At 37.4% G+C, this 9,770-nt stretch overlaps 1 long non-coding RNA gene across 1 annotated transcript; it reads left to right on the forward strand.

Moving 5' to 3' along the window:
- The first annotated feature begins 2,594 nt into the window (after positions 1-2,594).
- LOC141353244 (uncharacterized) lies at positions 2,595-4,092 on the forward strand. Its single transcript, XR_012360253.1, has 2 exons — positions 2,595-2,855; positions 3,313-4,092. It is a non-coding gene; the product is annotated as an uncharacterized lncRNA (long non-coding RNA).
- Positions 4,093-9,770: the final 5,678 nt, after the last annotated feature.

Consider the following 9,770-nt stretch of genomic DNA (forward strand, 5'->3'; position numbering starts at 1 on the left):
TATATTCCCGAATATATTTTTATTCCCGGAAAAATGGGCTAACCTTACACAGGTAAGAATGTGTTGTTTTGGTATGTTTTAACCTAATATTACAGGTTTAATATTACAAGTTACAATATCTGTATCATGCTAGTTTAACAATTGTAATGTTTGTGTCTACAACATTTGATTAAAGGGATGCCTGGCGAGGCGTGTGGTTGTGTGTTTAATGAACTTGCTGTGCGCAGACAACTACAAATAAACAAGGTTTTATATGTCCAGTTTGCAATCGTGTTATTTATAAGAATAGCACAAAGCTCGTCAAATATGATGCCTTGTGTATTTACGGATGTGTGGGGATGTCGCGTCGTACTGTTTGACAGAAGCACAAAGGAATCACTTGCGTCTGGAAAGAACTTGCAGCGAGAAGACAAGTAAATAAAGCTCGGGTAAAACAACACAGATTCACAGCGCTGAATGCAGAAACTGGAAGAGGCATTGGCAGTTCCTTAACTGTGGTGCATGAGCTATGCGCATAGATCGTCTCAACTCTTTTACTTGGTAATAACTTGGGGGTGTGGCCATCTCAGCTCATTTTAGATAATGAAGTAACAGGAGAAAGACTGTATATCTCCTTCTTTTCATAGTTTACACAAATGAGAATATATGTTTTAATATAATTTAAAAGTACAGTCCAAGAATTATGTAGACATTTATCTTTTGTTTGTCTGACAAGTATACGCTAGGTTATAGTAAAATTTTTTGATGCATTTCTGAAAGGACTTCACTGAGGAAGAGAGAACAGAATGCGCATAATGTTTATTTTCTTATTTTTGCGAAAAGCACAACATTTTGTTTTTATTGAGTAGGCACATAAAAACTAGACACTTTAAAGTTTTAAATGATGTATGTCCAAAATCAGCAGAGTAATCCAAGTATCTTTGCGCAGTGATTTAAAAATTAAGAGGTTGTTGCGCCTGCGTCGCCGCCGACCCCAGGGAGTTTCATCTAATAAACAAAACCCTGGCTACGACATTTAACACACAGGAAATGCAATCCATATCACCAGTTTTGTTACCTCTAACAGGGTCCGCAACTGACTATGATTTAATATAAAGCAGGGGCGTAGCCACGAGGGGGCATGGGTGGGCCTTGGCCCCCTCATTTACATGTCCGCCCTCTCAGATTTCCAATTGCTTAAAATAAAATAAATAAAATAAAAAAATCTTGATTTCTTAGTCTGATTGAAGTTTTCAAACTTAATTGGATTAGCTCATGTCGCGTGTTGTTGTGCGTTACTTATGCTGTCATCTTCGCATGAGAATTCATTAATATTCGGTGACAATGGCAGCTGATGCGCAAAGTACAATATTACGCTTTTTCAAAAAAGCACGGAAAGATGGGCGAGAAGAAGAAAACGTGCTATCTATATTATCCAAGTCTACTTCATGTTCTGCTGAAACGGTGAAGTAAATATGCTGTTTTAAATGTGTACAGGTGTTAAGCTGTTTTATTTATAGGTGTTTAGCTATATATATACATATAGAGTTGCCCCCTCATTTTAAGATGGGACCCCCCAAAAATAAAATTCTAGCTACGCCTGATATAAAGAACTATGAAGGTAATGCTTTCTGAATGGGTATACAATGGATCAAATAATTATAAACTCTAATATTTATAAACTCTTAACTAAAGGTTCTGGAAAGCCATTTTGTTTTATTCTGATTTTTATGTAGTTTTTGTACATCTCTTGTACATAATACATTATTACCCAGCATTCAAAGATGTCTGCAGTGCTCAGTGACAATACTGGATCAGTTATTAAGATGCTTCTCTGGAAACAGTGGACATGAGAATGAGGATGTGGATAAAATGAACAGAGAGAGTGCACTCATTCATTTATTCTTGGGTAGATTAAAAGACCGTAGAGCAAAGCTTTGTTGCGTTCTCTCATTGGCAGGAACAGGATCTGACACATTTTCCCCCTGCAGCACCGAAAAAACGGAAAGACAAAAAAAGAAAAAGACCTGTGAGTGTGTCTGCACTGAGCAAAGTTGAAAATGAACCTACGCAATACACACTCTATTTTTGAAGAATCTATTTTCACCCAGGTGGATATAAATTTGGTGGTGACTCGGATCCAGGAATAGATTATCGGTGTATATTTCAAGCAGAGGAGAGAGAGCGGGGAGTAGCTGGTATCTGTCTTTTTGATTTTCATTTTAAATGAGTGTGTTTGGAGGAATGCGTGACTGTGAATCACTCCTTGTTTGTGACTAACATCTTATAGCGAAATTATATATTTTTGACCATAGACTAATCTTAGATTTCATTTTAGCCCACTTTATAGTCATTTATGACCCTGTGTATAAAAACCCACTTATTTTGAGATGTATTCTTCTACATAAAATCATCTTATAATTTAAAGAACATTGTTGATTACTTTAATATTGACTGCGTAAGGACATGTAAAAGATTAAATCAAACTTGGATGTTCATAATCTCAGATTAAGAGACTTTAGTTTGGATTTCACATGCAGGGTCATAAATATGCCTCCATGTGCTTAGTGCACATATGTTTGTATATCTGTATAAATCAATTGTTCCTCAGTTCTATTCACCTTATTTTTCACGACAACAAGGGCGGCGCCATTTCGCTCATTTTGTCAACGTTCTTCCGGCCGCATAGACGATGAGCAGCTGAGGCAGTTACTGAAGGCGACGAGTTAAGCTTAAAAAGCTTACTCGAGCGCCTTTGTTTCTTTCTTACCAATTTTAAGCCAACTGAGGAACACCATTATCCCAAGTAATGGTTCGACTACGATGTTCCGGTAACTTTAAACCACGCCGGGTGTTGAAAAGGTGGCCAGTTTCAGGTAAGCTATCTTAGCTAACTTTGTGCTCGTTCGCCTAAAGTTAGATTTGTGAAGTCCGTTCTACAATACACTTAAGATCAGTAACGTTAGTTTATGAAATGCAACTATTTGAATGGTTTTAATTGTCCACCTATATTTTTATATTTACGATAGTACAACGTTATAGTACGTTACATTCTTACAGTAGCCCACGTGATTCCTACAAGTTACTGAGATTTCAGATGCTAGAATGTCAGTTCATTCCTCATTCAGATATTGATAATGATCTATTAAACAACATATTATTTAACACTGAAGTTAGAGGTTGTGTGTATAATGTTACTGTCTCTGTTTAATGCATCTCTCTCTTACACACTGTTCTGTTTAAGTATGGGTGCCATTTATATATTAATTCTCATGATGCAAGTTCATTTTAAATACTAACATAAAAATGTTTATGGTTATATTGTTTTCACAGATGCATTGATGTGTAGTGATGCAGTGGACAACTGTGAGGATGATACCTGTGATGTTCCTAAACTGTGATGCAGAAACACAATGGGAGCATCCATCCGCTGACCACAACTACACTTTAAAATCACAACTCAACCTGAAGCAACCTACATCTGATATGGGAAAACAATGGTGCAGTTTCCCTGACAGGGCTTATTCTGGTCCCAGGCTAAAATGCATATTTGAGCTACAATAATTTAAAAACACCTTTTACTGACATACCTCAACATATATGAGTGCCATTGTTTTGTCACAAGATGCACACCAGTCTTGTTTTTTTGTAGGGTTTGTTTGTAAAAACTAAAATGTCCTAATATAATTAAATCCTAGCCCTGTAAACCCTGTCCGAGAAACTGCTTCAATGTGTTGAGCTGGCACAAATGTACATATCTCTGCTGAGAAACAACCATCTTTGTGTCAGCTTTACAGAGGGTTGATATTGCATCCATTACACAGTCGCCAAGCACTTTACCAGTACATACACCAACAGCTTCCAGATAAACACTTGGGATCAGCTCCTGATGACTCCGATAAAGCTGTGTCTTAATTTATTGCAGGGTGGTCTTGCTTTACCTGTTGTAAAGTTACATTAAACCTTCATATGTGATATTAAACATTTACAGTGTGATCAGATGTTGTGCAATTATATTAAACCTTTACAATGTGATCAGATGTTGTGCAATTATATTAAACCTTTACAATGTGATCAGATGTTGTGCAGTTATATTAAACCTTTACTATGTGATCAGCTGTTACCAGTCACGCAGTTATATAAACCTTTACAGTGTGATCAGATATGATCTGTAAGGAATTTCTTAAAGCATATGTGAGCTTTGTAGATTCCACTTAAAAGGATTTAAGTCTCCTGATTTGAAGGAATAAGTGTTGGCAAGTTTGAAAATGAATTCTATCATGGTACCACATAAAAACGAAATAGTTATTGGACTGGCTAAGGTGCACATTTGCTTTAAAAAAGACGAAATCACTGTGTAAATATTGGTAGACATACTTTTAATAATTTTCAATGCTGCTCCATCAACTCCTGACAGGACGAGGTAATTAAATATGCCCCATAGGTTACTTGCCGCGGCCGCTTCATATCGTCTAACCACGAGACGATAAATGGGACAATATAAGACTATCCGAGCGTCTTATGAAGTTTTAACCGTGCTCCTAATTTAAAACATTTACAGCAGTAGCGATATTTGTCATTTCGCTAAAGTTATAGTGAACTACAAACAATCTTCTAACCACCAAACTAACCACCGAATGCACTGTGCCATATTAGTAGCGGAAGTCGGTTGACAAAATGCGGAAGAGCGAAGAATTAAAAAGGGGCGTGGCGGAATAAGGTGAATACAGGCGAAAGCTACTCATGTATAAATATTGGTTAATTTTATAATATAGTTACCCACATGTCTTGTTTTCACAGTATTATATGAGTGCAGTATTTTGTTGTCATGGAAAGTAAACAATTTTTCTATTTATTTCTTTCCATTGTGCAAGTGTTTGTCTGTCTGCAGTCTGGCGTTATTAAAGAATAAAGCCGACAGAATGCAGCAGATTGCTCTCAACTCCTCTGCCTTTATTTCAACTGCTGCTGAGTTTGTGAATGGAGCTGTGCTCCTCCCATTTTCAGGTGCTGTACTCCTATTGGCTGAGATATCTCCGCAAGCAAACTGCACCATCACTGCACTCCACGTTTCTTGAATCTCTCTCTCTTTCTCTCTCTCTCGTTCATGTTTTTGTCTCATTTTACATTTCTATCCATTTTATTCTCTCCCTTATCGCAGCACAGTCTTTATCTAATTGTATTTCTCATTATTTGTGTTCTCCCTTTTGTTCCTTCGCTGTCTCCTATCCGTTCTATCCCACTCCGTCTATTTCTCTCTAATTGTGTCACAGGGTGGAAAGAATAAGGAGGGAGGGAATGGCAAGTGCCAGCCTGGAGAAAGAGGTCTGCGCCACATACAACATTCAAATTAATTGCTGACATCAGCACATCAATAATTAAAGGGTTTTATTCATAGCCTGAAAGGGGTAAGAAATCAATTGACAAATCACATATTCACTTTGAGTTACTTCAAACATCATGGCAATGAGAATGTAGTGTGTGTGTGGCTCTGTCTGCAGAAAAGGTGTGTGTGTCTGCCGTCCATTGAATGTTAAATACAACTCTATACCTCTTTCTATATATAGGCACACAGCATAATTTTGTACACATATGGAAACTGGACTACAAACCTTGATTTAAAACAATGGTAATAGAATGAATAGCAGACATAGCATGCATAGATATAGTGAGTCATTCACCTTTATATAACTGAAAATGACCGCATTCTTCTCCTGCACTTCATCATTACACTGATAAATGATCTCTTATTAGGCATTAAAGGAACTGAGAGATATGATGTACATAACATATTAGATGGAAACATGTATCTAAATAAAGGCTGTGAGTATTAGATGGTGTGTTGTGCATTGTCCACTGTAACACTTCTAGCTGAAAGCGCAGATCCTAGGAACCCTTTTAGTTCTCTAAGAAATTTAGTTTCATCAAGAACCAGCAAGATCGCATTTCTCCAGTGACCTCATCATACGGGAAAGGCTTTGAGGCACTCAAGTTTATCTTGAGTATATTATGAACATTCTGAGTATATAAATGCATACTTGAGATCCAGTAAAGCATGCATAAAGGTTCTTTAGGGGCTTCCACTTGTAACCCGTGTTAGACTTGGAAAAACATTAAAACCATCAGTTTGCTATGCGGACCTGACACTGAAGCATATGTATGTTAAACTGCGACATTTTCAGCTGGTCATCTGGAATGTTATTGGGAATTAAGCTCCAGTCTGAGAAATATATAAAAGGACATACATTCAAAATGAAACAGCTTGCTACAGTATAATATCGTTCACTACTGTTGCTGTTTACCAAGTTTGTATTAACATATGCTACAGACATAGATCCCCCATATCATGTGATTTATTAATGAGAGGTGTGCCATCCGGCCTCTGTAATGTCACCTCAGACACTCTCTAAACGTACTGCTCAATTAGTTTCAATTAAATGAAGGAACCGGCTATACATCAACCCACAATATATGAATCTAATAATAAACAGCAGGAAGTAAATAATAAATATGTTGAAGTGACGGGCTTGCGGATAAATATGTTGAAGTGACGGGCTTGCGGATATATCTGTTTGGGCATGAGGAAGATACTGCTAGCGGTGTGTTTTCAGCACAGTGGCGGGGGAGTGCTGATTTATCACCGACAGGGAGAGTGGAGCTTGGCTGCTTGGCGGTGAGCGGTGATGAAAACATACATCCAAATGAATGAGTGTCAGGGATTAATCAAGCCCTGTCCTCAGGTCTGGAGGCATATCATAACTCATTCCATAAAGTTTGCAAGGAAACGATAATCTCGGAGAGTCAATTAGGCTGAGTGCTAATGTGTCTGAACTGCTGCTTAGGTGCTGAGAGGAGGGGCGGGGCACAATGTGGGTGAGAGCCGTGATGTGTAGAGAATGGCCCTTATCATCATCAATCACTGCTAAACAGGAAGGTGTGACTGGGTGGACATCATTTTGGCTTTTTGGTTATGCTAACTAGAGGTTTAAATCTGTTCACGGCGCTGTTAACCACCATTTAGCAGACACTTTTGATCCTATTAACTTATGGTGGGCTCTTGCAACAAGGGGTTTAAGGGATAGTTCAACCAAAAATTGAATTTACCCACACTGTAAAAATACTTTGCTGCCTTAAAATTTTTTGTTGAATCAACTCGGATTTACAAGTCATTTCAACTTACTATTATTTATCTTGACTAGAGATGAGTTGTTATAACTAAAGGTCAGTTGTTATAACTTATAAAATTAAGTTTACTTTTTTCAACTATATTTTATATCTCTGTTGACATGAGTTGATTTAACAAAAAATTTTAAGGCAGCAAAGTATTTTTTACAGTGCACCTTGTTCTAAACCTGAATGAGTTTCTTTATTCTGATGAAAACAAAAGAAGATATTTTGATATACAATGGTTTGCACACAGTTGATGGTACCCATTGACTTCCATAGTAGGAAAAACAAATAGATGCAAACTATAGTACCATCAATTGTGTGCTTATCATCATTTATCAAAATATCTTATTCTGTGTTTAACAAAATACAGTCATACAGGTTTTGGACAACATGAGGGTGAATAAATGACAGACTGTCCATCAATGTAAACAATGTGCAAAGTAGTTGAACCAAAAAGTGCACGATTAATAAAGTTATTGGCTTCTAATGTAGGGAGTTGACTCTGAATCGCTGTAACGAGTCGTCATATGGTTTGAATCTCCTGCCTGATTTTATCCACGTAATACCAACACTTTGCATAATAATCTCCACCTACAGCCTTGCCCGGGAGAAATGAAAACTATGACCTTCCCACAAAGACACTTCAGCTAGTTAGTGTGTAAACATCAATGATGCTGTGTTTTCAGTTTGTGTTGTTTTCACTACCAAAGGATGAAGATATGAAGAATCAGTGGTTAAAATTACTTTTTCAAGGAGAAAAGATGCCCATATGGTTCAGTACCCACCTTATTTGGAACAACATGCGTCTCCTAACCAGAACCTGTAAGTTACATACTTGCTTAAATGAGTGTAAAATGTTAGTATCTGTCGTTGTTTTTATTGCTTGGATTATTGATGAATGATGTCTTTGTTTAAACTCTTAATATAATGTCAGAGAGTCACGTTAGCAAGCGGCTAACGCATGTGCACTAACTTATTTTTGCTATTGTTCGGTTAGCTTACATAGTTGCTTAAATGAGTGTGAAATGTTAGTTTCTGTTGGTGTTTTATTGCTTGGATTAATGATGAATGATGTGTATTGATGTCGATAATGCCTTATCACTAAATCATGTTAGCACAAGGTCAATACATGTTGCACTATTGTTGGTCGGTGCCACTGATCTGTGGTCTGTGCCGAGACTCTGTCAGTTGACCAATCAGAGCAGAGTAGGCTACTAAAAGGTGGGGTTTAGGTAGAATGGGTCATTGAACGGCTTCACACGAATCGTTTGGGGATCTCTGAGAAATCGGGTAATTTTAAATGTATATTTTGAGAAAATGACAGTGTTTTGACATTTAAACCGTTGTCTGGGACTTATAAACAGTGATAGGATGCTTAAAATTGGCATCTTACTGCACTCTAAATTCTGCTATTTTTAACCCAACGCTGGGTAAATATTGTACAGAACACATGTTGGGTTATAAATAACAACCCAGCATAGATTGTGTTCTGTACAATATTTACCCAGCGTTGGGTTAAAAATAACCCAGCAGAATTTAGAGTATGTTTTTTTAAGTCAGCACTTGTAACCAGAGGCGATTCTAGGGTTAGAGCTTTAGGGGTGCTGAGCACCCAATGAGCTCCGCTGCCACCACCCGCTCTTTTTTCCTACAGAAACCAATAATATGTATATTGTAAAATAGCTTTCATTTTAACATTGGTTCAACTAACTCCAAAATAAAGATTTTTTGGAGACCTTTCAGGCATGAAAATGGGTCAGGGGTGAAAAAGATGAGAAGAATATTACCCCTAGGGTCCGGGAGCATGCTCCCCCTTAGAATTTTTTTAAAATTACATATTTTAAAGCATCAATCTGGTGAGTTTTCAGATGCATTTTTTGCCAACCTTTTTATTTCTAATTAATGGTGAGCTAGCACATTTTTGCCATTAATGCCATATTAAAGTCTCAGGACAAAAGGTGGGCTACACCAGCAGTGTGGGTATGGCTTTATGTGAATATACAGTGTATTGTTTGCCTTTGTCGAAATGACAAATCTCCTAATTTATAACTTTTATGCCTACAACATATGGTAGGTTTATTAATAGTTTGTTAATTTGCAGCTTTTCTTTTAACAGTCCTTTAATTGAACCATTACCTTTACTATATGTCTAAAACAAAACACTTGTGACTCCTGCACTAAGGGTTAAAGACGTTATCACCTTCATATTAGTCTACATGTGACAAACTAAAAAAATATTTATTGTCTAGTTTGATAGTCAGACAGTTAGTGATTTCACACATAACTTACCGGTAGCCTACTGGTGGTATACAGTGATATGTAGTTTGTTTTCACTCTGTTCCAAACGCCATGTTTTCATGACGACTGACCAGAAAAGACGCACGTGATGTCATGTTTACATGACTCCCGATTGTTAAAATAAGTCTCAAATTAACGATAAATCATACAATAAACTTTAACAACGGAGACACACGTATGCAACTACCCACTAAGACGCACTGCATGCGTCTTGTGGAAGAACATTGTAACCGGCGCTACTTCTCTCCGTTTAAGTCTATGGACGAGTCACCCAGGTACTGTGCTACTCCGCAGCGCGCGGGTACCCGCCGGACTTAAATAAT

The sequence above is a fragment of the Misgurnus anguillicaudatus genome, chromosome 21 (genome assembly GCF_027580225.2).
Source record: "Misgurnus anguillicaudatus chromosome 21, ASM2758022v2, whole genome shotgun sequence".
Lineage (NCBI taxonomy): Eukaryota > Metazoa > Chordata > Actinopteri > Cypriniformes > Cobitidae > Misgurnus > Misgurnus anguillicaudatus.